Consider the following 25,772-nt stretch of genomic DNA (forward strand, 5'->3'; position numbering starts at 1 on the left):
CTGATGTGTTGGAGTTGAAGACGTGATATTTGTAAGACAGGGAAGCATTGACCGGTGTTCTCTTTTTATAGTTGTTTGCGTTTAGGACTCTGGCCAATTTTGTGAGTATACAGTATAGAAATCTATATATTCCGACTTTTTCTGGGTTTTTTTGCTCGTTCTTTATTATTTCAGTACGGTCTATAGGGCCTTGTAATGGAATGTAATATTTCAAGGAACGGTTCAGTTGGCCTGGAAGCGGTGGGTTCCCTGAATAGTGGCGTTAGCTATTGTTAATCTAATGTGAGTCTAACAGGATGTTTCAGAATATCATGTGCGTTTTATATGGCTGTGCTGTGGAGTTTGCATTTGTTATGCCTAGGACTATATCGGCTTCTGGTTCGTTTGAAAGCGTATCTGAGCCGCCACCCTTGAGAAAACCAACACAGCGTTGTGAGCAGCTTGGATCAGCCCGCCTGTGACCACGACCCATGCTCATTCCTTTCAAAGCCTATTGCATTAGAGAAACCTCAGCGGACAGCACTGATCCTGACCCAGCCTGTGCTTCCTTGACAGTCTGGTCAGGATCCATGCTCTTTTCTTTCATAAGCCTATTGCGGCTCTTACTTATAATTCTAACCCTTAACATGCTTAGACAGATTGATTCTGCCTTTGCGGACCAGTGTAGATCTGGATCTGTCTGTACATCTGGGCTGTATGATAAAGATCTGCTCTGGTTCGCATTCAGTTCAGTGTCTTTTCTGTAAGACTCCCTTATAACAGTTAATGGTTCTGTCCAAACTGAAAGGATGGAACTGTTCATTAACACAATTAGCAAGGTAAGGGTAGAAGTTGTTTTAGATAAAACAGATTTGGAGAAAGTCTCATAGATGTAATTATACTCACTGAAGATGAAGATTCTCCTAACTACGGAAATGTCTGGTCTTTTACTGTTGTCTTCCTGGCTCATATTCTGTTATGCACACCCACAACCATAGGGATTTTCAGGAACTGGATATTTTCATCAGATTCTGATTAGGTAAGGGATTTGTCGAAAGTTTAACAAATTAATGATCTTTACCTTACGGGTGTGTTCACCAACTGCATATACATGTCGAAATTCCACTTCAGGTATTTTAAAAATTTGATTTTTCCTATCCTAGCAACCGGATTAGTTATTGTAGTTGTGCATGAATTTAGTAAATTTACATTCACATGAACATGAGAAAACTTCTGATTATGTTCGTCAAATATTTACTTAATTTAAAAAAATTAATATATATCTAGCCAACGGTTCTGAAAATTCAGTTTGTAAACTTTGTTATTACCTCCCCTTTACTTATCTTTGCTGCACAATCAGGATATATGGAAATATTGATATTCCAAAAGCTTTATACTGTTTTAAACTTGCCTGTTGGTTAAGATTGTTGAATATATCATATATCTATCAACTCTAATGTAATTTTCAGAAATTACATTTAAATCATAAGCAGGTAGTCCTTTTTGAATAGTTGAGGACTGCTTAACGACCCCTAAATTCAGCTGATCCCTGTCTGATGCGACCTATTTTATGCTCTGGACGCAATTTACTATACAGAGGACCATGATGTCCTGAATCGTCACTCTTCCCATCTTGACCAGTTGATAATACATCAGACAACTTTCATACAGTTCCCATGAAAAATTATGGGGGGGGGCCTTTAGAGAGGTCCACAAGGGTTTTTTCTATTATTTTGACTACTTGACCTAGTTTTTGATGGCATGTGACCCAACTTTCGAACTTGACCATAGATATCATCAATCTGTGCATTCAGACACAACTTTCATACAGATCCCATGAAAAATAATGCCTCTAGAGTAGGCACAAGTTTTTCTATTATTTGACCTACTGACCTAGATTTTTGAGGGCACGTGACCCACTTCGACTTGACCTAGATTCGTCGAGATGAACATCTGACCATTTTTTATGAAGATCTCATGTAATATATGGCCTCTTGAGAGGTACAAGGTTTTTCTATTTTAGGACCTATTGTCTAGTTTGTAACCGCACGTGACCCTGTTGCGAAATTTACATAGATATATCAAGATGAACATTCAGACCAACTTTCTTACAGATCCATGAAAAAATATGGCTTTGAGAGAGTCACAAGGTTTTTCTATTATTTGATACTGACCTGTTTTTCAAGGCAAGTGACCCAGTTTCGAACTTGACTGTTATCATCAAGGTGAACGTTCTGACCAATTTTCATGAAAATTTGTGAAATATATGGCCTCTAGGAGAGGTCACAGGTTTTTCTATTTTAGACCTTTTTTGACCTAGTTTTCGCCGGCACGTGACCAGTTTCGAACTTGACCTAGGATATCTTCAAGGTTAACATTCTGACCAATTTTTCATGAAGATCTGTGAAATATATGGCCGTATAGAGACGGGTCACAAGGTTATTTCTATTTTTAGACCTTACGACCTAGTTTTTGACAAGCACGTGACCCAGTTTCGAACTATGTCCTAGATCTCATCACGATGAACATCTGACAACTTATAAAGATCACAAAAAATGTGACCTCTAGATTGGTACAAGCAAAAAGTTTACGGAGGACGGACGAAGCACGGACGCGGACGCTGCGTGTCACAAAAGCTCACCTATTCACAATCCCACCCAAACCCACAACCCTTAAACCCTTTTATCCCACCTCACCCCACCTTCACCCCCCCTCTGACAGAGTGAGCTAAAAAATAGTCGATTAAGAAACCCCTGCCTTATCGTGGACAAGCGACTGTAAATCAGGCTCCTGAATCGATATTTGAACGTTCTGACATGCTCCCTGGCAAGTTAATGTACCCGACAGAGTTACTGTTCGTTATCTCGTGTGAAGTTGTCTGAGGCGAGAACGCATTTGTTTACAAAATATGGCTAGTGAAAAATGTAAACAAGAGCTGTCCCTAATGGTGACAAATGCCCCTGTAGCACCTTGACCTTTGGCCTGGTGACCCCAAAGTCAGTAGGGGTGGTGTACTCAATAATCAATAAGTACTATCAAGCATGTTGCAGTTTGAGGTCCTGGGTGCAGTGGTTCGTGCGTAAAGTGCCTCCATTCAATAAAGTTAAAGTTGGCCCTGTGACCTTGCAACTACTTTGACCTGGTGACCAAAAAGTACATCGTGCGCACAAGGGCAGGTGTTCTCATAAGTACTATCAGCGTGTTTGTTTGAAGAATCCTGGGTGCAGTAGTTTCGCGAGTGCCTTCATGCAAAAAAGTTATTGTAGTGTCTAACGAACCGAACTATCGGACGGACAGTTGAAAACTAATATGCCTCCCTTCGGGGGCATAAAAAGAACTGTTCTGACATTAGAACAGCATGTTAAGGCACTAGAATTGCTCGATCGGGGAAAACCAGCGTATAAAGTCGCTGTCGTAGTGAAGAATTTGGAGTCAGGGCATAATTAACAATGTTCACGGTGAATTACAAAAAGAAATGTGGTGTTTTAACCAGGAAAACGAGGATATCAAACATGGTTTAAAGATGCATTTCAACTAAATGGAATAATATATCCACAGGCCCATTAATCCACAACGGAAACAACTGAACATTAACCTCAGTTGTGTAAATTGTTCATCTTATATCTAATGGAACATTTATATTTAAAATCCAATCTACTGTTTCATCCTTTATTCTCTTGCAGATCATGAGTTAAATTTTAATGAATGATACAAATATTTCAGATGGTTTTATTTTATCAAAATGTAATTAAGATATTTATTTTAAAAACAGTTTTCACTCTTCCTTATAAGAGGCCTATATATAAGTATTCCGATATTGCTGTATTGATTGGAAAAAAAATCAATCAGTATAATTATGTTTACATGAAACCAGCGGTCAATTTGCTTGAGTGATACTGTTTTTAAGAGACTCTCTGTCATATGGACCTTTTTGCTGCTTCCCTAAAGTCGGTCTCTTTAACTGGCTCGCCTGTCTTTCATATTAAAGGGAACAAAGAGGGTTTCTATGTTGACCTGAATCGACTCACCTGGTAATACAAGCCAACGTTTAAACTGGCACACTGATGCTAAATGTTATAATGTAGGTCAGTAGGTCACATTCATGGTCACTGAAAGTCAGTTTTAAGATCGGTGCGCAAAACTGTACATGCCATTCAAATTTCAGAATATTTAAAACAAGAGGGCCATGATAAGCCCTGTATCGGCTTCACCTGAGTACCCTTGCGCAAATGGTTATGTAAATTTGGACATAGTGGCACATAGGCATACACATTATATAAATTATCTTCAGGATAATCATTTTTTTGTAACAGTCCCTCCACTTTGACCTTGTCATGGCCAAATTTCCATACAAGTTTGAGGGTCCTAGGATCAAATGCTGCTGTTTTGTACTTACATGACTATCCTGTACCCGGGAAGACTTATATAACATTTAAAACCATCTCATTTGATGCTGGCTGTGTTATATTCGTATACATAAAATAAAGGAGGTAATTTGTCATTAATTCAGTCATAAGTTATTTCCCTGATTGGTCCATGTGTTGACGTAAATGAAATTTCAGATCAGTATCTTAAATTAGTTGGATATATCATTTTAAATTTGAAATAAAGGGAGGTATTTTGACATAAATATCAGTTCATATTTATCGACCTTGTGATTGTCTCTGTCCATCTATTGACAATGAAATTTCAAATAAGTCCTAAAAGTACTTTAACTGATATTAAAATCCATTTTGATTTAAATCAGGGGGTGGTAATCAAGATATAAAAATAACTCTGGAACCTATTAACTGGATTCTGACAGATTTGTCATGGAATCCTAGATTGTTGTTGTTGATAGATACTTTGAAGTTTGTATCATATCAAACAATAAAATGAAGTTTCTATATGGCTGCAAAAGCCATATAATAGCAAATTTTGGTCCTTTAAGGGGGGCCATAAATTGGACACCCATGATGGAATCTGGCCAGTTCTAGAAAGGAAACCAAGATCTCCTTGTAGTGATACAAGTTGTGTGCAAGTTTGGTTAAAATCAAATCATAAATGAAGCTGCTATTGTGCACACAAGGTCAAAATAGCTAATTTTGGCCCTTTCAGGGGCCATAACTCTGGAACCCATTATGGGATCTGGCTAGTTCAATAAGGAACTGATATCTTATGGTGACACAAGTTTTGTGCAAGTTTGATTAATTCAAATCACAAGAGCTGTCAGTGGACAGCGCGCTCGACTATTCTCAGTGCTTGATAGTATAATATAAGCAATGAGTAAATTTAGCATTACAATAAGCATTATTCTAAGCTCCGATAGGGGCCAGAATTCAGTCAAAATGCTTGATAGAGTTGCTCTTCCTTTTGACAGATGGGGTCATGATGAGTAAACAAAGTATGCAAAATTTGAAAGCAATATCTCAATGGACTTTGAAAAATATTTGGGGGGGTAGCAAACTTTTACATTTTTTCTTAGTCGAAAGGGGCCATAATTCAGTCATAATGCTTGTATAGAGGTTGCCTGTTCCTCCTTTGTTACAGACTGGGGTCATGATGGTAAACCATCAGTAGATGCAAATATGAAAGCAAATATCTCAATGGACTTTAATGATATTTAGGTGGTTTGCAAACTGTAACAGTTTGTGGGACGCTCCGCTATCGCTCACGTCGGGGCGAGTGGGAATAGCTCCCTTTTCTTTGATTAGTCAAGCTAATAAATGAAGCTGTAGTGTGCAGACAAGGTCAAAATAGCTATTTCTGGCCTTTAAGGGGCCAGAACTTCTGGAACCCATGATGGAATCTGGCCCCCCCCCCCAACCGCTCCTAGAAAAGGAACCATGATCTTGTGGTGAACATGTTGTGTGCAGTTTGGTAAAATAAATCATAAATATAAGTGCTATTGTGCAGAAAAGGTAAAATTGCTAATTTTGGCTTTTCAGGGGCCATAACTATGGAACCCAATAATGGGATCTGGCCAGTTATGAAGGAACTGAGATCTTATGGTGTACAAGTTGTGTGCATGTTTGGTTAAAATTAAATCATAAATAAAACCGACTTCATGCAGATCAAGGAAATGTTGGACGTTCGCACATACAAACGGACGAAGGAGTGATCAAAATGCTCACATTGTTTACTATGTGAAGAGTGAGCTAAAAACAAAGAAGTAGATCAGTAGGTCAAGGTTCACAGCATGTGACCCCATAGCGAATGTGGATCATCAGGTAATATAATTATACAGTCTAGGATAATGTCTAATCTGATTATGTTTGAAGTTTATATTCCTATTATAACTCATAGAACAACGTGACCCCCTGGGCAGGGCACTTTACTCTAGGGGCATTATTTGAAAAACTCTTGTTAGGTATCACTAGGCAATGTTCATACCACATATCAAAGGTCTTAGCCCTTGGAACTTAAGACAAGAAGATTTTATTTTTCCCCTATATAATTCTATGTTATATTTGGACCCCCTGGGATGGTCTCTATTCATCCTCAGGGCAGATTTTTATCAATTTTGGAGAGGACCACAAAGGCAATGCAACATCCTAAATATCAAAAGCCTAGCCTTCTAGTTTTGGCAGAAGATTTTTATAGTTTTTCCTATGTTAGTTATGTAAAACTGAGACCCCTCCAGGCAGGGCCTCTTTTCTCCCTAGGGTAATAATTGAAACCAATTTGTAAAGGTCCACAAGGCAATGTCTACATACCAAATATCAAAAGGCCTTGTTTGTGGTTTTAGACAAGAAGATTTTTAAAGTTTTTTCCTATATAAGTCTATGTCAATACTCATGACCAATGTCGACTGGGCCTATTTTCACCCCAGGGCACAATTCCATAGAAGACCATTAGATGATGTCACATGCCAAATATCAAAGCTCTATGCCTTGCCGGTTTGCGACATGAAGATTTTTAATGTTTTTCCTTTCGGTTGCATGACAAACCAGATTTCTGCATAGAATTCAATTCTTTGAACATTTTTGGTTGCGGGTCACCCAAGGATCAATCTGTAAAGTTGAGTATTATTGCCCAGTGATGTTTCAACGAAGATTTTTTAGAAATTGTGACGGACGCACACCCCACGACGGACACTAGCGGTCACAAAAGCTCACCATGAAGCCTTTGGCTCAGATGACTAAAAATCACAAACTTCTCATATTATGTAATAAACTACATTACATTTCTTTAAGGATCTAACACTATGAAATGAAATTTTGTTGAGGTTTCTGTTACTTGCCTAAACTTGCAAATGAACTGTTTTACTGTTCGGGTTCTAGTTGTGTTTGCTATGCTCATTGCTTCAAGATTCTAATCTTACATTTTGATACTGTGCTGAAACATTTACCACTGCTAAATCCTTCTACAAGGTATGCCCACGGGCAGATTGGCGAGCCCGCTGGCTGTCAAGTGTACCTGACCTTGACCTAGGGACCTGGGTTCTTGCGCTTGACACTCCATCTTATTAATAGTGAACATTCTTGCCATGTTACATCAAAATTTCTCCGTGCATGAAGAAGATATGCTCCGGACAAACTTCAGTTGGACTTTGACCTCCACGGGACCTCTGACCTTTTGATAGGAACATGGGTTTGCGCATGACACACCTTTCTCATTGAGGTAAACATTCAGCCAAATATAACAAGATTCTCCATGCATGTCAAGTTATGGTCCGGACTACATGGACAGGTTCATCATTCAGATTGGGCAGTACTAAATCTTATTCAAAGAGATGTTCCACTGGAAATTTACTGTCTGAATGTGGATGTGCAGGCGGATCTTGGATCTGCACTGGTTGCAAAGGCAAAAACTTGCCACCAGTTGTCTAAAGGTTAACTTAAAGTGATTATTGACATGCCTGGGAATACTGTAGTTATTCCTTTTAAAAGCCAAATATCGGTTGTCATCTACCTCTAATATTAAACAATGGTGGAATCAGGTAAAATACATGTTTGAAACATTGCTAAGAACACAGAGCTCTGAACCTGATGAAAACAATTTGATAAAATGTCCTGGTCTATTAATTATTTCATGATTAGTTTACACTAATTTGTTTTAGCTTGATTGTGATGAAAATTTCAAGCTTATTGGAACCGCTCTCGAGTCCACTTCCTGGAAAAACCAGTACTGGTGTCATATGAGGTCATGGTTGTGACCCCAGTGGGGCTCTAACCCACAACGCCTGGATTGGGTGGCCGACACCTTATCTACTAGAACACCACTCCCCTAAAATTATTTCATAATTATGTCTCCCACCATACAGTGGTGTGGGAGACATGTTGATTTACTCCAGTCCGTATGTGTGCGTGTGTGTCACAAATCTTGTCTGACCATATCAAAAGTCTAGTGCAGAGGCAGTCTGAAGTGCAATACAAGAGTGAATCTGCTACAGAGAATACAACAAATTCATTTTATTTCCCTATTGCCAATTTAGCTTGCTGCATGAGCCTTTTTGCCAAGAAATATTTCCTACTTGTTCAGGTATTAGTTTGCTTGTTTTGGGTTTAACGTCGTTTTTCAACAGTATTTCAGTCATGTAACGGCGGGCAGTTAACCTAACCAGTGTTCCTGGATTCTGTACCAGTACAAACCTGTTCTCCGCAAGTAACTGCCAACTTCCCCACATGAATCAGAGGTGGAGGACTAATGATTTCAGACACAATGTCATTTATCAAATTGTCACGGAGAACATGCGCCCCGCCCGAGGATCGAACTCGCGACCCCGCGATCCGTAGACCGACGCTCTTACGTACTGAGCTAAGCGGGCAGGAAACTTGTTCGTGTAACTGTTATACAGTAAAACAAGAGGGCCATGAAGGCCCTGTATCGCTCACCTGACCTATTGACCTAAGATAATCAAGATTAACACTCTAAGTTTCATTAAGATATGGTCATAAATGTGGCATCTAGAGTGTTAACAAGCTTTTCCTTTGATTTAACCTGGTGACTTAGTTTTTGACCCTACATGACCCAGATTCAAACTGGACCTTAAGATCATCAAGATTAACATTCTATGTTTCAGGAAGATATAGTCATAAATGTGTCCTCTACAGTGTTAAATAGCTTTTCCATTGATTTGACCTGGTGACCTAGTTTTTGACTCTAGATGACCCAATATCGTACTCATCCAAGATATTATTTAGGGTAACATTCTGACCAAGTTTCATTAAGACTTGGCCAAAATTGTGACCCCTAGCCTGTTTACAAGCTTTTCCTTTTATTTGTCCTGGTGACCTAGTTTTTTACCCTGATGACCCAATATCAAAATTGTCAAAAGATTTTATTGAGGGTAAAATTCTGATCAAGTTTCATAAGATTGGGTCAAATTGTGTCCTCTAGAGTGTTAACTGGCTTTTACGTTGACATGGTGTCCGTGTTTTAATAGACCCAGATGACCCAATATCGACTTGTCCAGATTTTATTTAAGGGTAACATCTGACCAAGTTTCATTAAGTTTAGGCCAAATTGTGACTTCTGGAGTGTTAACAGTCAAATTGTTGACGACGGATGGACGACTGATGACAGACGGATGACAACAGACACAGGGCAATCACAAAAGCTCACCTTGAGCACTTCGTGCTCAGATGAGCTAATAAGGTGACATCCATGTGACTGTAAGTCGGACAATTGATTTAGCTAAACCCTGTCTAAGTAAGTTCTGTAACACAATACTCACTTTAAATTAGAGGTATACATCTGGTTGATCCATCATAGATATCTTCCACACAAGGCCAGGTGATTTCATGTTTACAGCCATTGGAATACAACCACTCACATCCTGAAATTATTAATAAAAAGGAAAGAAAAAGCTGCCAGAAGAATGGAACATGGCTTAAAAATCGAAACTAGTAGAATCAAGTTATCAAATGATACTGTCAAAAGTTTTATATTTAAATAAAGAAATATCTAATTTCACAGATCTGTACACTGTTGGATCTGGCTATTAAATAAAGGAACAAAGTTTATATTAATTTCTACTGTGATACTGGCTTTCTTCAAAGAAAATTCTTTTTGTATTGTACAGATTGTATTAACTGTCACTATTTTTGACCATCAGCTACACCTTGGCCTTATCATGTCCAGTAAAGTTACAAGTGCTTACTTTATAACATGTCTTAAAAAGAAATTAGATTGAATACAAAAAAAAAATGAAAAAAATATCTGACAGCATTTGGTAAAAATTCAGATAGCTTATAAAACAATTCAGTTATAACAATTATATTTGCCTATGCTGGTATGAAAAATACATTTTGGAAGTCCCTTGAAAAAGAAAAGAAGTTCTGTTCCAGTGTATTTGCAACAGATATCAGCAATTGAGGCAGATTAAGACCTAGTTACAGTGACAAATCTTGAAAATCCTTGATTCCACCTCTCTTAACACAGGAACAACAGTCGTCTAGCTCACAACCGCTGGCCCGAAATGGAGATCTGTTAATCCCAAAAGACCCCTTTTTGCGGATATATTGTCACAGGATCCTTCAAATGGTAACGTTTGTAGTCTTGTTTGGCAGACAAAAGGATCAAAGGACAGACTGACCTTGAAATGTGGAAATAGAAAACAACTCTGTATATTGGATGGCGAAAAGACCTGGACCAATTCCGCTTCCCTTCTCTTCAACAATGGAGGAAACCATGCATCTAAACCTACTGCGGCCCAATATTGTAGACCAGTATCTCCAACACTACTCCACGCTGCGATTATATGGCACAGGGCATCGTATAAATGGCATCGATTAGCTGTGTGGATCAACAGTAAAGGATCTGTCAGGCTTCGAAATTCAGTATAAAATAGGGGAAAAAAAACCTGCAAAACAGCTCAGAAAACTCACCAATGGAAAACCTATCGATTAGGAATCTTTATATACCAAGTTAACAATATAATTTACTGCTAAATCTAAAAGACCATAACAAAATTGAATGCGGCATAAAATTATTATACTGAAAGTAATGTTAAAAAAATCTCCATGGTGTGCTTAAAGCAGACTATCTTAATTCTACTGGAACTACATCTTTGATATCATTGCAAGCTTTCCTCTTCTTACCTTCACCTGAACAAAGTCAATTGCAAAGATACTAATTAAAAGAAAACTTCAAAATGAAGATAGCCAAGCTTCATCAGATACAAAACCATATAAATACTGAATAAAAAAAAAGGCTACTAGCTATTTGCTACTTTGCCAATATTTAGAAAAAATTAACATTTGAAAATTAAAATCCTCTTGCTGTAGGGCTACATGGAATTTATTTCAAAATGTTATTTTCTATAGCTTTAACTGGTTTCTCAATATTAAAATGTTCTTTGTTGTAAAACTGGGGCTGATTATGTGAGTGTCTTGTTATCAGCTCAACAGAGTAAACCAATACTTGCATTCACTGCAGACAATATGGGCTACTGTACAACCCATTCTTTACTATATGAAATTAACATGGTTTTTGCCACTTAATTACTTGTTAATAAAGAGAGTGAAGAGGATCAAACACATCATACACCGGGTTTTGTGTGGTTATCAAATCTATACAAGATCACTTAATTACTTGTAATTATACTTACTTTCTATTGCAGAAAAAAAGCCCCAATACTTACTCGAGTTTTGTGCATTTTTCCTATGTAAATGAGAACTATTAGAAAATTAAATCAACTGAATAATTACGTTGCCAGAGTGATTCAAAAATTAAATCAACTTTAAGTCCGTGCACTGTGTTTTACAATTAAATATAAACTCAAAAAGTTTTTTACCACTTACAAATACAAAACAAATACTAAATTTATATGCCATGCCTATGTCTCTAACAGAATAACCTAACTCTGCCACTGCCTTTAACAAAATCATTAGGTTCTTCTGTCTGGGCATTGTGTTTTTAAAATACAATTTACTTTTATCTTTTGAATTTTGATATTCACTCGCACAATTTCAAAGTTAAAATTCATTTAACATTCATTCAACTTTGCACTTTCTTTTCACTGCATTATACAAGGTGTGGTTATTCAATGCACCAAAGCATTTACATTGTAAAACATTATTTATATAGTAACTTTTTTCATTTAACATTTAACTTCATGATAAATGATGTTTTTTTCAACAAACATTCTAAAGCGCATCTTTTCCGTTTTTGTCATACCATCCCTTTGTTCTGGTAATTTTTCTCCAAAAATTCACAATTTTCCTTATTATATTTAATACAGGTGAAATTGTTGATTAAATCATAGGATTTCATTAGATTGAATTACTTTAAACAGATTCAATTAAGCTTATCAGCTTCGGATTTTCATCGGTTCTGGCTTCGGTTCAGAGTTGGAGCAATATGAAATGGTTCCTCCTTATTGTGTCTTTGGACTGTCAAGTTTGACAGTGGCTTAAAACAGTACTAGTCCGGAAGTACTGTCCAGGGTTTAAGTAAACCTCACGGAATTATTTCCTTAGCCAGTCAGTATGTAAGCATGTTACACTATCGTGTACTGCTCTATAATAAACACATATATAATGTAGATTTTATTGTTGGAGGAAGTCCACAACCAAACTTTTTTGTATTAACCTTCAACTCTAAATATATCTTTATACTTAAGTATCATTGATTGTCTTTGAAACGGAAAACTAGAAACCAGTTGGACAAAATGCTGCCATTCTAACAGATGTGCAGGCTGGTATGTGGAGGAAAATTCTTTGGTGCGTGTCTTGAACATGAAGTTTTTTGACTGAACAAAAGCTTAAATGGAATTCTATTGTATTTATTATATTTGAAGACCAGTACAAACCAGTTTTGTATACATATTATACACACTGTTGAAAATAATGAAAATGATTACACAAAAATTTAAAGTAAATTTGATCTTTAGGCAACAGGTTAATGGACTACCTTAAACTATACAAACTACCTTCAATATTTTCTGTTACAATGAAATGTGACTTGGTGTCTTCATGTCTATTTATTGTTTTCAAAACACTTGTTACTATATTACAGTTATTTTGCCAGTCACTATGCAGAACTAAATATGTTTATACTAAATGACCTGTCAAGAAAAGGTTTGTTTTATGTTTCTTCAATGACAGTTAATTCTGTGTAGTAACTACCTGACTCTAAAATGAAATTTTACTTTGTTTTGTAAATGTATTTATTTTCAATTTCTTTTAACAATTGCTGCTTAGAAGGAACCAAAAATAAATTCCTCTTGCTGGATTGGCCCTTGTTATATTACATGAAAGTAAGCAAATCTTGACACTAGTTGAGCAAAATATTTTTCTTCGTGTCCACTGTTTATCTATCCTCATGGCAACAGTAATGGCAAGTGGCTTAGGGAAATTCCTCTCTCAATAGCTGTACAGGACAGAACGGATTACTAGAATTCCTTTCAATTAGCTGTACTGGGCCAGGGTTTGCTCTTCTTCCGCAATAGCTGGTTGGGACAGAGTTGGCTGGGTGGATTTCCATCATCAGTAGTTGGTTTGGGGACCTTTAGCTGTTTTGACAACTATCTTGGCCATAAGTTATAGGTCATTATGTGGCTTGGTGGAATTCCTCCAAAACAGTTGTTGGGGACAGCTGGCCCTGGGAAGAAGCTGGTGCTTGGATAATTCCTCCCCAAAGCAGGTTGGGGCAGGTGGCTTGGTGGAATTTCTTCCTGCAAAAGCTGGATGGATGGGGAAGCTGGCTTGCAGAATTCCTTGTATAGGTACGTATCAGGTGGTTTGGTGGATTTCCTCCGCATTAGCTGGGATGGGACAGCTGGCTTGGTAGGAATTCCTCCTTGAAGTTGTCTCGACAAGCTTATTGGAAAGCAGTATATGGTCATTGGGGGCTTGGTGGAATTCCTCCAGCAATAGTTGGATGGGAACAGGGGGGGGGGGGGGGTGGGTGTTGGGAGGGGGCTGCTTTGTAGAATTCCTCCTTTTTAAAGTTGTCATGACAGCTAATTTGGACAGATTTATAGGACTTTATTGGACAGTAAAGGACAGGTGTTATGGAGGTTTGATGGCTCTGTGGAATTTCGTCCTCGGAAGCTGAGAGAGAGCTGGCTTGGTTGGAATTCTTCACGCAGCAGTTTGGCCACAGCCAACTGGTCTTGAGTTTTCCACTCTTAGAAGAACTGGAAAGCTATTTGTGGGTGAAGTATGGGACAGATACCGTGGTTGATATATCCACACCGGCAACAGAATTGGACAATTGTTTTGAGCAAATATGAGCCATGAGGACCAGAAAAAGCAAGTATGTTGAAAAAGAGACTGACAATTATTCTATGTAAATAGACTTGTTTCCATCCATATGTTCTTTCAGCAATTCCAAATCAATGAGTCATGTTAGTAATATTGTTTCAAAAGAGAATGTTCAGATTTCCTTGATGGTAGATTAAGAATAGAATTATTCTAACTAAAACTATTTAATCATAAATATAACCTTTGAACTCTGAAACTGTTGACACAACATTTTCAATATAATATTTTAGATAGTGATTAGCCATTAACCAGTGCCTAATTTTTGTCATATATGCCAGTAAATTCTGTTGAAAATACTCTGTCGGACGGTTGTAGTTTAAAGGTTTAGCTTCCCTTTATAAAATCACTTATAAACAGGTCTCTCAATCTTTTATTTAAATGTATAGGTAAAGCCATTTGAGTATTGGTGTATTGTTAAGTAAGAAAAACAATGTGTTCATTATTTATCAGATATTTATATTATACAGCTTCAGAATAGAAGGGAATGCTGATGATCTCCTACATTCTACCATATCAGTCTTTTTCACTGAAATTTTGTCAAAAATATATGATGGCCAAGTGTGACATTGCCTTTAGAATGTGTTGAAATAGCAATTTTCATACAAAACCAGTTAGCCAGAATTGAACCTTTGCCTTTATTCTATACTTATCCTACAGATACCAGGGGGTTTTATTATTAAGAAATTATCAAATATGAAAGAAGTAGTTTGTTTAATTTTAACATAGAAGCCCAGTTTTTCTTTGGCTTTTTTCACTAGTACCCAGTAGTCCTAACAATGAAATTCCAGTGTTCTCCCCGAGATCTGTGAGTTTGATTATTTTAATTGTTGGACAAGTTTTTGGATGAAACCCCAAGGGTGTTTATAATACTTTGTCTGGATCAGAAATTTAATTTTGTAACCTTCACTTTGATTTAACACCTAATTACACCTAAAAGACATTCTTATTTCAAAAAAAACACACTATGATAGTGAGTTATGACTTAAATGATTGTTCAGTAGAACACTGAAATTTCATTTACAAATAAAAAATTAATGAATAAAAAAATGTTCCTTCAAATGCAAAAATTTAAAAATATGACCAGCAACCGTCAGATTGTGATGTGTGGATTTTCACTTAAACCAAGTAAAATGGCTGGCTACAAAAAAAACTCATGCACATATTTCATGATTTGGTAGTACCTTTTACTTGATATTTTGAAGGGCTGACTTAAACACTTTCATACAGTACTCTTTCACACAAACAGTGGCAGAATAAGCGTTTTTCCTACCTTATCATCCTTGCCACTGAAATATTAGTCCAAATACCACACCTTAAGATGCAGATGAAATGGCAGTTTCTAGAAAACTGTAGCCAAGTGTCTTTGTCTTATCCTACCATACTGGCTATCTATAAGAGTTGACAAAAATAAATGATAAGGTTGTATTCTTAAACTGTAGTTAATTGTGGGGGCAAAAGCATAGTTGACAGACATCTTTCCTTAAAACACTACTATGATTTTTACTGCATTGAATCTAGACATTGTCAATGCCTGCATTTAATAAACATTATATGCTTGATTCAACCAAACAGCACTAGCTTAATAATGTGGTGGTACGATGTAAAACTATTAGTCAACATTGTTTCAGTGGACTTAATTTTTGACCTTCCCTAATTAATGCATTGGCTGGCACCTCCCTCTTACGTCTGACACTCAAAAATATTAATATGTACTAGCTTATGCATTACAGTGACTGTAACCTGTCTTAAATTTTTTTTTCCTTAATGGGTTTATGATGAACTAATCTAATCTGAAAAATTACATCCAGTTATTGAACCATGGTTGGAATACTGTATTTGTGAAATAACGTTATATATGGCATGAAACTCAATCTGCTTATACTAATAGCAGTTCAGTAGCCAAACTTCTCTGGCATAATCAGTTAAATTCTTACAAAATGTAGCCAGTTTCTAATGACAAAGTTCGTAACAAATTTAAAGTGTAACCATTTACTTAATTGTTATATGCTTTATAAATTGTAGCCAGTACTAATGACACAGTCGGAACAATAAGTGTAACCATTTAATTAATTTTTATTAAATTAATTCTTATAAAATGTAGCCAAGTACCTATTAACAAAGTTCGTAACAATAAAAGGTATGCTTAATAGGTAATATTCCTACATCTCTTTATCTGCCTTTATCAGTCATAAAAACATTAAACAATTATGAATAGACTGTACCTTAATCATTCCCGATTAGACCCCCGGAATCAGCAGGTTATATTTGGATCAGCAATTGAAATTTATTAAATGATTCATTATAATAATGCCTGATCAAGATTAATCATCTTGAAAAACAGAGCCATTAATTCTAGATAAAATGTACGAATATGGTTTTCTATTTTGGACAATAATATATTCCGTATTCTGATATTGGAACACAATGGCTAGGAATTGTTTGTTTATTTTACTTCTTAATGAAGTCATACATTTACTGCCACTGATGGTGGGTATTTTACAATGAAAGAGGAGCCAGTTTATTTATCTCTTTGCTTATTCGTCATTATAATTACAAATAAACCAGAAAACTGAATAGCAGTTTTAGCATTAATATATGATTTTTATGGATCTTTTCCTTTTAGTCTGTTCTACATTTAAATATGAGAAAGTAGATTACTTTCATGAAGATCTTAAATGAAATGAATGGCGGATGATTGACCTAGTGGCCATGTGTGTGACGCTTCCCTAAGGATACTGGTTAGAGCCAGGGACCACCAGTATACCTCAGATAGCGGATAATGGGATTGATAAACACCACATACTCTAAAACTCTGCTTGTTTTCTTAATTAAAATAAGTATGAGAAACTAGGACTAATCTTTCCCTCCCAATTTAGGTACTTATTTTCTCCAACACTTCAACTTGAATTTCCATGTGAAAGCAGCAAACATGCTGTGCAGTGCAAGGGAGGGGCGGGTGTACAGTGCAAGGGAGGAATGCATGCCACCTTCTCAACTGAATGTTTCATTGTCAAAGATCAGAGAAATAATGACTTGCAAAATGTTTTTAAGAGTATTTATGAAAGAAAAGCTCAAAAAAAAAGTTTGTAGATTAGCAAAGCAAGCTTGGATTCAGTACTTGGTGAAAGAAATATAGTCCTTGCTGGAGTTAACAAGATGGAATTCTACATTCAGTGGTCGCGGAAAGCCGTCGGACCGTCGGACATTTCCGGGTAATTTTTGATCGGTCCGGCATGTTATATCAAGTTCACTAGACCGAGTGTCCTGATTAAAAATTGACAGGTCAAATGTTAAAATAAGAAGTAAGCCTCCTCGATTTCGCGAAAGTTCGCTTTCATAATTAAATTGTAAATTGGAATCCAGAGAAATGATGTCAAACTAGATTGTAGTAATGCGATTGTTTCTTTGTACTTTAAAATAGAAAACGTGGAAACCTAACGACGTTCACGACAATTTCTAAGTAACGCGCGCGTAATCATTGGATGCGTACTTAGCGTTGGAGGGTACTCGTTTTATGTACGGGGTACCAACGGGAATTTACAGAATTTTTCCGAGGTCATTCTTTTCTTTATATGGCAACATCTAAGTGCCTCGGTGCAAACATAGACTTCTCTCATCTTAGTTTGATGTTCTGTGGGGTTATAAAATTATTAAAAATAAAATTTTAATTATTAAATAAATTTAATAAATTAATTATTTATATTAATTTTTTTTTAAAATTTATTCAAATATTTAATAATATTTAATTTTTAAATATATATATTATATTTTAAAAAAATAATAATTATTTTAATTATATTATTATAAATTAATATTAAATTTATATAATTATTTAAAAAAATTTTTTAAAAAATTTTTATTTTTAAAAATATAAAATAATTTATTTTTAATAATTTTTTTTTTTAATTATATTTTAAATTTTTATTTAAATTTTAAATTTATAAATTTTAATTTATTTATTTTTTTTAATTTTATTTTAAATTATTTTTTTTATTTTATTTTTTTTAATTTTTTATCAATATAATTATTTTTTATTATTTAATTAATTTAAATAAAAATTTATAAATTAAATTAATTTTTTAATTTTTAATTATTAAATTTAAATTTTATTTTAGTTAATTTATTTTTTATTAATTTGTTTAAATTTTAAAATATTAAAATTTAAATTTTATTTATTATAAATATAAATATAAAAATTTAAAATTTTTTTTTTTTTTTTAAAATTAAAAATTTAATTAATATTATTTATATATAAATTTTGATTATTTTTTTTTTTGAATTTATTTTTTTATTTAATTTTAAATGTTTAAAAATATTTTTTAATTAAAATAATAAATTTTATTAATTATATTATTTTTTTAAAATAAAAATTAAAAATCTATATTAATAATTAATAATAATATTAAATTATTTAAATTTTTTTTTTTTTTTAATTAAAGGAATTAAATAATTTTTAATTATTATATTTTATTCATAATTTATTAATATTATTTTAATTTTTTTTATTTTAATTTTTTTAAAAAATAATAAATTATAATATTAATTTAATTAAATAAAAATTAAAAAAACAGCGATGATTTAGCAAATGAATTGAATAAATCTGGTAAATTACTAATTGATCCTTTGGAAGCAAAAGAATGAAACCAAGAAGAAATAACAAACGACTCGGGTTTTGACTGAGTCTGTTCGCGAGAAGGTATTGAAATGGGCCCAATGAAATGTGATATTCTCTCAGCCCCCTAGCAACGGCTTATGCGGGACTCTAGATCTATTCACATATGTTGAATGGACTCCATGGGCCAAAGGACAGAAAAAGTTAAACAACACTGATTCCAAGTACAGGGAGACTTTTTACAGCCTGAAAACTTAATTAGTCTGAAATCTGTTTCATTTTATAAGTGGAAATAAACTTTAAGGATGTAATTTGTGTTATGCTGTTCTATATGACTAGTTTAAAATACCAGTTTTAAAGAATATGTTATCAATAATTTTATTAAAAAAAAAATCGGGTCTGGTAAAATATTATCCGGTCCTGTAAAAAAATCAGGTTTACAGTCCGACTGTCCTGTGTATTTTCAGGGTCTTTCGTGCAACACTGTCAATTTTATTTTCTCAAGCCTAAACCAGTTCATATCTGTCATTTCGTAACATAGTGCCAGTAACAAACAATATAGCAACTAATTGGCCGTCAGAACATCCTTTTTGTATTAATTATCAACAATGCTGATCAATGCAGTAACTCTTTGAGATCTGCTTATGGTGTTTTTTTGTTTTTAATTCTAGGGACATTACTCTGAAGTAACTTCTCTTAACTGGCATTTTATCAACCTTGTGACCTACTTTTTTGCAGAAATTAGAGACCAATATCAAAGAAAATTTACAAAAGTTGTATTAAGTGCTTGCACAATTTTCTGAATCAATTCAGTAATGCAGGCAGTAACCCTGTAAATCCTTGCATTTACAGAGATTCCTATTGTGTTTTGCAATAGCAAAGATAAATAAAACCTACTCCTTTTTTTGACTCCTATTCACATTCAATTTTAACAAAATAACATGTCATTCAGTACTATATTAGCTTGAATGTGACAACCTGCTTTCATAGTCCCATATTAAACCTCACTAAAATTTTTATGTGATAATGCAGGACTTTCCAAACAGCTTTCAAAATTTCCAAACAGCTATAAGATTTTGCTGGAAGTTGACACAACGTTCCTAAAGGCTGCTTAAAATTCTACACTATTAAATGTAATAACAAATTCACAGGATGCCTACAGATAAACTGGTTTGAAGTAAAGAATGGCAATAACAAAGGCATTGTTTTTAAATTTTAGTGGTTGCCACTCGAGCAGTATCAAACTGTTTTAGAGAATCTGTATTGTAAACAAAAAATCAAGCCAAAGTCATGAAATTCTCAAAAAAACCTTACCTGTCCAGATGCACAGCTTCCACCTTGCTAACACACTGTTGCTTTCTTAGAAAAACATACATGCTGGCATTACACTGTACAGCAATTGCTATGTGGGAATCCCTATTCAACCGTAACCATGGTGAAGACTGTAGAATATTTCCTCAGTGTCATCACAGTTCCTACAAGATACATCATACAAGAAGAATCAATTAACCTCAGATACAATAAAAGAATTTAATATTAGTAATATTATCTAATTTCAAAGTCCGACAACAAATACACATATTAAACTTAACCTTTAGCCTGCTGGCAGCAAGTGATAGTGCCTTTGCAGCCAGTGCAGACCAAGATCAGCTTACACATCCTTGCAGGCTAATCAAGGTCTGCATTGTTCACTATTCAGTCAGTAAATTTTCAGTTAACATCGCTTCGATAAACAAGTGAATGAAGTATTGCCATGCAATACAAAGTCCCCTACTGGAAGGCAACTAATTTTCTCTACTGCAGTATAACATAATGAACTAATATCTGTCAATAATGTATAAACAATATTGTACTACATATACAATATGTTATAACAAAACACTTGGATTAAAATTTGTATGTATAAAATAGAGAAAAGTGTAAACTTCACAGGTCGCTCAACACGACAAAACCTATAATCAAAAAGGTATCTTATAAGTTATCTATAGTAAAAAAAACAAGAGGACCATGATGGTCCTGAATCGCTCACCTCTTCCCACATGACCCAGTTTTGAGTATGACGTTGTTTTTTCTATTATTTGAAATAGTGACCTAGTTTTTGAGCTCATGTGACCCAGTTTTGAACCTGACCTAGATATTATCAAGATAAAAATTCTGACCAATTTTCATGAAGATCCATTGAAAAATATGGTCTCTAGAGAGGTCACAAGGTTTTTCTATTATTTGACCTATTGACCCAGTTTCAAACTGACCTAGATATCATCAAGATGAACATTCAGACCAACTTTCATACAGGTCTCATGAAAAGTATGGCCTCTAGAGAGGTCACAAGGTTTTTCTATTATTTGACCTACTGACCTAGTTTTTTATGGCACGTGACCCAGTTTCAAACTTGACCTAGATATCATCAAGGTGAACATTCTAACCAATTTTCATGAAGATCCATTCAAGGGTATGGCCTAGAGAGGTCACAAGGTTTTTCTATTTCAAGACCTACTGACCTAGTTTTTGATCGCAGTTGACCCAGTTTCAAACCTGACCTATATATCAAGATAAACATTCAGACCAACTTTCATACAGATCCCATGAAAAATATGGCCTCTAGAGAGGTCACAACGTTTTTGCATTATCTGACCTACTGACCTACTTTTTGAAGGCACGTGACCCACTTTCGAACTTGATCTAGATATCATCAACATGAACATTCTGATCATTTTTTATGGAGATCAGATCCCATGAAAAATATGGCCTCTAGAGAGGTCACAAGGTTTTTCTATTATTTGACCTGCTGACCTAGTTTTTGAAGGCACGTGACCCACTTTCGAACTTGACCTAGATATCATCAAGATGAACATTCAGACCAACTTTCATACAGATCCCGTGAAAAATATGCCTCCAGAGAGGTCACAAGGTTTTTCTATTATTTGACCTACTGACCTAGTTTTTGATGGCACGTGACCCACTTTCAAACCTGACCTAGATATCATCAAGGTAAACATTCTGACCAATTTTCATGAAGATCTCATGAAATACATGGCCTCTAGAGAGGTCACAAGGTTTTTCTATTTTTAGACCTACTGACCTAGTTTTTGACCACACGTGACCCAGTTTCGAACTTGATCTAGATATCATCAAGGGAACATTCAGACCAACTTTCATACAGATTCCATGAAAAATATGGCCTCTAAAGAGGTCACAAGGTTTTTCTATTATTTGACCTACTGACCTAGTTTTTGAGGGCACGTAACCCAGTTTCAAATTTGACCTAGATATCATCAAGTTGAACGTTCTGACCAACTTTCATGAAGATCCATTGAAAATTATGGCCTCTAGAGTGGTCACAAGGTTTTTCTATTTTCTGACCTACTGACCTAGTTATTGGCCGCACGTGACCCAGTTTCGAACTTGACCTAGAAATCATCAAGGTGAACATTCTGACTAATTTTCATGAAGATCCATTGAAAATTATGGCCTCTAGAGTGGTCACAAGGTTTTTCTATTTTTACACCTACTGACCTACTTTTTGGCCGCACGTGACCCAGTTTCGAACTTGACCTAGAATTTACCAAGATGAACATTCTGACCCATTTTCATAAAGATCCCATGAAAACTGTGACCTCTAGAGATGTCAAAAGCAAAAGTTTACGCACGCACGGACGGACGACGGACGCCCCGCGATCAAAAAAGCTCACCTTGTCACTATGTGACAGGTGAACTAAAAAGAAGAAATGTTCCAGACAAAGTCATTCTTGTATCTGAACTTTGGCCTCTATGTGTGACCTTGACCTTTGACCTAGGGATCAGGTTCTTGCGCAAGACACTCAGTCTCATAGTGGCCAATTAACATTAAAATCCTATTTGGCATCACAAAGTTATACACCGGACAGGAAAAAAGCCCTGTTGACCTTTGACCTCCAACTGTGACCTTGACCTTTGAGCCAGGGGTCCGGGATTTCCACACGACAAGTTGTCTCATCATGGGAAAAATTTGTGCCAAGTGATATTAAAATACCTTAATGAATGACAAAGTTATGGACTGGACAGGAAACAGACCCTGTTCATGCCATGTTAACATCTGACTGCCAAGTGTGACCTTGTCCTTTGAGCTAGGGGTCTGAAAGTTGTGCATGACACATCTTATTGGTGCCAAATAATATTAAAATCCCTTCATGGATGGCAGAGTTATAGTCGGACAGGAAAAAAGCCCTGTTGACCTTTGTCCTCCAATTATGACCTTGAACTTTAAGCTAAGGGTCCGGGTTTTGCGCAAGACAGGTTGTCTTATCATGGGGAACATTTGTGGCAAGTAATATTAAAATCCCTTCATGGATGAAGACAGTTATGGACCGAACACGAAATTGCGGACGGACTGACAAAAAGCACATTCCTATAGTCCCCAAAACTGGTTTTCAGCCAGTAGGGGACTAATAAATGGTATTGCCCAAATTGAATGATGGACAAATCCGTTTTAGACAAGGCAGTCTGAAAGACAGCTAAATCCCCCGCTACTGTTATGGATAGTGAAAGGGTAAACCTTTGACTTTAGCTGTGACCTTGACCTTGAACTGATATGGCTGACTCATGAATTCTGCACAACGTCTTGATGAGGTGTTCATTTGACCCAAGTTTCATGAAAATCCTTCAAGGGGTTTATAGGAGATACAGAGCTCAAACCTTTGACCTTGAGTTGTGACCTTGACCTTGAGTTGACATGGCTGACACATGAGCTCTTGATGAGGTGATCATTTGACCCAAGTTTGATGAAAATCCTTCAAGGGGTTTAGGAGATACAGAGTGGACACAAAATGGAAGGCTCAAACCTTTGACCCTAAACTGACCTTGACCTTGAGCCAGCATAGCTGACTCGTAAATTCTGCACATCGTTTTGATAAGGTGATCATTTGACCCAAGTTTTATAAAATTCCTTGAAGGGGTTTAGGTGATACAGAGCAGACACGAAATGGAAGGCTAAAACCTTTGACCTTGAGTTATGACCTTGACCCGGCATGGCTGACTCATGAGTTCTGCACATCGCCTTGATGAGGTGATCATTTGACCCAAGTTTGATAAAAATCCTTCCAGGGATTTAGGAGATATAAAGCAGATACAAAATGGAAGGCTCAAACCTTTGGCCCTCAGCTGTGACCTTGACCTTGAGCCGGCATGGCTGACTCATAAGTTCTGCACATCGTCTTGATGAGGTGATCATTTGACCCAAGTTTCATGAAAATCCTTCAAGGGGTTTAGGAGATACGGAGCGGACACGAAAGTGTTACGGACAGACGGATGGAAGGACGGAGACCATTCCTATAACCCCCCACCACTTGTGGCGGGGGATTAAAAATTGTTGAATTCAGTGAATTTAAAGAAGATATATTTACCGGTACTAATTGAAGATATTGTAGATCCATGCAGTAGTGGTTTAGTAGAGTGAAGGCAAAAGACATACACAACACTTCGCACCATTTCACATCACCTTGGGAACAAAGTGTCTAGATCTCTACACAAGGACCGTTATCATTTCAGTTTCCATGCATGGAAATAATGAAAGTCTCTGCTCTCAAGCCTGAAAATAAAATAGAGCTATCACTAAAGGTGATGAATGTACCCCCCTCATGCACTGACACAGTACATTGCAAATTGACACACACAAGATTGCATAATTATGTGGACTGTATGTATACAGACTGTATGTATACAGTATAGTAACAAAAAACAAGTCCCACAACTATGCAGAATATTTATCTAAAAGAACATAACATGCACCATGCACAACTAGATTTGGTAATGATCACTTGTGTGAAGTTTGATTAAATTATGTGCAAGGGTTCGGAAGATTAGGCGCGCACAAGACTGCATATGCAGACTGTATGTACACAGTGTGTTAACAAGAAACAAAGTCCCATAACTCTGCAATTTTTGTTGTTGAAAGAACCTAACATGCCCCATGCACACCTACTGTTGTTACTGATCACTTGTGTGAAGTTTCATTAAATTGTGTCAAGGGGATAAGAAGATATAATGCGCACAAGATTGTGTCTATGTATATAGTTTAATAACAAAAAACAAAATCCCGTAACTCTGCAAATTTTTTTTCTGAAAGAACCTAACATGCACCATGCACAACTACTGTTGTTACTGATCACTTGTGTGAAGTTTCATTAAATTCTGTGAAGGGGATGAGGAGAAATGGAGCGCACAAGATTGTGTCTATGTATATAGTGTAGTAACAAAAAACAAAGTCCCGTAACTCTGCAATTTTTTTTTCTGAAAGAACCTAACATGCCCCATGCACAACTTCTGTTGTTACTGATCACTTGTGTGAAGTTTCATTAAATTCTGTCAAGGGGATGAGGAGAAATGGAGTGCACAAGATTGTCTATGTATATAGTATAGTAACAAAAAACAAAGTCCCGTAACTCTGCAATTTTTTTTTTCTGAAAGAACCTAACATGCCCCATGCACAACTACTGTTGTTACTGATCACTTGTGTGAAGTTTCATTAAATTCTGTCAAGGGGATGAGGAGAGATGAAGCGCACAAGATTGTGTCTATGGACAGACGGACAGACAAACAGACAGACAACCTGAAACCAGTATACCCCACTTACAACTTTGTTGTCGGGGGGTACAATAAGCCAAAACAGGAAGAAAAAAATGCAAAATTATTTTATGTTAAGTTTGCTTAAATAAGGAAAGAATTCAATATTGCAGAAGTGAGCTACATGAAAACAATTCTGACAGACTGGCCTGTCCTGGTAGAGGATGGCAAACATTCATAGAAATCTGAAAGAGAGAAAATCCTGCCCGGTCCTGGCAGGCCTTGAACCGGAAAAAAAAAAAAAACCTGCCCAATGTATGTTCCGTCCAAGTAAAACATGCATTAGAAGACATAGGCAGGGTATTGACCTGAAATGAATAAGAAATCCTTGCAATCCCTGATTTCCATCTCACTCAACAAAGGAACAACTATCATCTAGCAACCCGCCG

The 25,772-nt window shown here is 35.9% G+C and overlaps 1 long non-coding RNA gene across 1 annotated transcript in view; it reads right to left on the reverse strand.

Annotated features, from left to right (window-relative positions):
• Positions 1 to 936: 936 nt before the first annotated feature.
• Positions 937 to 25,772, reverse strand: part of LOC128559125 (uncharacterized) — a 65,049-nt gene continuing 40,213 nt past the window's right edge. Inside the window, exons 4-7 of the long non-coding RNA XR_008372206.1 lie at positions 24,165 to 24,349; positions 20,098 to 20,258; positions 9,638 to 9,739; positions 937 to 990 (exon numbers count right to left, since the gene is read on the reverse strand). This is a non-coding gene — a long non-coding RNA (uncharacterized LOC128559125). The remainder of the gene's footprint in view (positions 991 to 9,637; positions 9,740 to 20,097; positions 20,259 to 24,164; positions 24,350 to 25,772) is intronic.

The sequence above is a fragment of the Mercenaria mercenaria genome, chromosome 8 (genome assembly GCF_021730395.1).
Source record: "Mercenaria mercenaria strain notata chromosome 8, MADL_Memer_1, whole genome shotgun sequence".
NCBI lineage: Eukaryota > Metazoa > Mollusca > Bivalvia > Venerida > Veneridae > Mercenaria > Mercenaria mercenaria.